Raw genomic sequence first — 2,602 nt, forward strand, 5'->3', positions numbered from 1 at the left:
GGAAGCATCCAGTGGTGATCCATGGCACGAACCTCCAGTGATGATCCATGGCACGAAGCCTCCAGTTGGTGATCCATGGCACTAAGCCTCCAGTGTGATCCATGGCACTAAGCCTCCAGTGGTGATCCATGGCACTGAAAGCCTCCAGTGGTGATCCAGGCACTAAGCCTCCAGTGGATGCATCCATGCACTAAGTCCAGTGATGATCCATGGCACGATGCTTCCAGTGATGATTCATGGCAACGAAGCCCTCCAGTGATGTCCATGGCCGGAGCCGCAAATAAGGATCCATGGCACGAAGCCTCCAGTATTGATCCGCGGTCCAGAGCCTCAGCGACGGCTCCCAGTCCGGAGTCTCAGCGACGGACCGTCCGGAGCCGCCAGCGAGGGTCCCCTGTCCGGGCCTGCAGCGAGGGTCCCCGTCCGGGCCTGCAACGAGGGTCCCCGTCCAGAGGCCCACAAAGTGGGGAGAGCCAGAGGTCGAGCGGGGTCTGCGTCCCGCCGCCGGAGCCCGACCAAAAGTAGATGCCCACCCGGGACCCTCCCCTATAGAGTCAGGTTTTGCGGCCGAGTCCGCACCTTTGGGGGGGGTGGGGGGGACTGTCACGCTCGGCCATAGAGGGCTTTTATTCTCTATTTTGGTTGGCCAGGTGTGACTGGGTGGCATATCCCTTTCCCCCAGGGCTGAGAATGCACCCTTGTGGGGCCCCAGTGTTGATGATCAGCGGGGTGGAGATGTTGTTTCCTACCCTCACCAGCTGGGGACGGCCCGTCAGGAAGTCCAGGACCCAGTTGCACAGGGCGGGGTCGAGACCCAGGGTCTCGAGCTTAATGACGAGTTTAGAGGGTTCTACACAGACAGTAAGATAGTTCTCGGTTACATCCACAATGTCACCAAAAGATTCTATGTGTATGTTGCCAATAGGGTAACTCGCATCAGGAAGTCTACCCATCCAGATCAGTGGTGTTATGTAAACACTGACAGCAATCCAGCAGACCATGCAAACAGGCCCATACTTGCTGCGCTCTTAAAGCACACCAGTTGGTTCTCAGGTCCACCTTTCCCGACCCAAACAAACTCAAGTGAGCCTGAGAAAATAAATGTTGACCTTGGAGCCTCACGCAGACGCAGAGATTTGACCAGACGTCACTGTCTTCGCCACTAAGGTTTCTGGAGCTCAACTTGGCTCTCATCGCTTTGAGAGGTTCTCAAGCTGGAAAGCTCTCGATCGAGCCACAGCACGACTCATTCATGTTGCCAGATCCTTCCAAGAAGGTGCGGACAACACCAGATGCAGAGGCTGGCAGGACTGTAATAAACCATGCAGTACAAGTGAGTTGTCACAAGCCAAAACAGCAATGATTCACTGTGTGCAACATGAAGCCTTCAAAGAGGAATTCAAATGCCTTGAAAATGGAAAAGAGTTCCCAAAACAAAGTACTGACAAAAAGGTTAGGAAAGTAGAACTAAACATTGTCAAGCAAGGAGCTGCTAAGGTGTTTCTGAGACCAATCTCAGAGATTGTTGTTTTTCTTTCTGAAGCGTCCTAGAGACAAAAGATAAGAATAAAAAGGACATTATTTGTTTCTTAATACACGTTTTATTTCATAGTGGCAGAATTTCATTATACCAGGCGGGGAGTGTGCTGCCATCCTGTTAGAAGGTAACAGATTATTTTATTACAGTGGTTAATATGGATTTTCATTGTGTTCCATGGTGTTTATCGCCCCCTAGTGGAGATTTCTGATACTTAGACTGTACGGAAACAGGAAGTAGATTATTCGTTCTGCACGCATAGGAGCAGCTAAAAACAACGCTACGGTGCAGGTCTTTCAGTGCAGTTACTTCTTGTCATGCTTCAGCCTACCTGTGTCGTTCACATCATGAGAAAATCAGATAACTCGTGTACAGGTTTGGATAGATTTTAGCCATGTTTTCAATTCAATGTAAAAGTACAGAAATAATTCAGTGCAGCTTACTCAAGTCCATGCGGCTTTGCATGTCCAAGTATATTGTCTAGCTCTAAACAAGAGAAGGCCGATTTACTAAAGCTGTCGAAAAGGCGAACTACGCAATCTAGTTGTACTGCCCACTTAGTTATTCTGAGTCGCCGCTTTACCGTTGAGCGATGATATGTCGGCGTAGGGGTGGAGGGGCAAGACCTCATGCAGGATTTACAAGACAAGGCTTGCATCTAACATAACTGCTTAAAGTATCCAGACTATAAGAAATTATGTGTTGTAAATGACCTATGAGACACTGGTGGTAACTGTTACCTGGTTTTTATCAAAAATCATAAGTGTTTATTGGAGTGATATCAAGTGCTTCAGATATTGTAGCTCAGTGCTTGTGACAAGCATGTTGGAAGGAATATCCTAGATGTGAGAAGATATTAAGTGACTATTAAATACAGTTTGGCGGCCTCCACAATTTAATAATCCAAATTTAACCTTGTTATTCTGCCCTCTTGAAATTGCGTTCCATGCAAAAACTAGACAGATACGCTAACAACTAAGTCTTCAATAAAACTCCCAAGGTGACTTTTCTTGAATTGAATATATTGAAAACAGTTAAGTTGTGAAAAAAAATTTTTTTCCGAGC

At 47.7% G+C, this 2,602-nt stretch overlaps 1 pseudogene; it reads right to left on the bottom strand.

Annotated features, from left to right (window-relative positions):
* LOC112068692 (guanylate cyclase soluble subunit beta-1-like) overlaps positions 1-2,602 on the bottom strand; it is a 52,883-nt pseudogene that overhangs the window by 5,939 nt on the left and 44,342 nt on the right.

This window comes from Salvelinus sp. IW2-2015, unplaced genomic scaffold (assembly GCF_002910315.2).
Source record: "Salvelinus sp. IW2-2015 unplaced genomic scaffold, ASM291031v2 Un_scaffold649, whole genome shotgun sequence".
In the NCBI taxonomy this organism is placed as follows: domain Eukaryota; kingdom Metazoa; phylum Chordata; class Actinopteri; order Salmoniformes; family Salmonidae; genus Salvelinus; species Salvelinus sp. IW2-2015.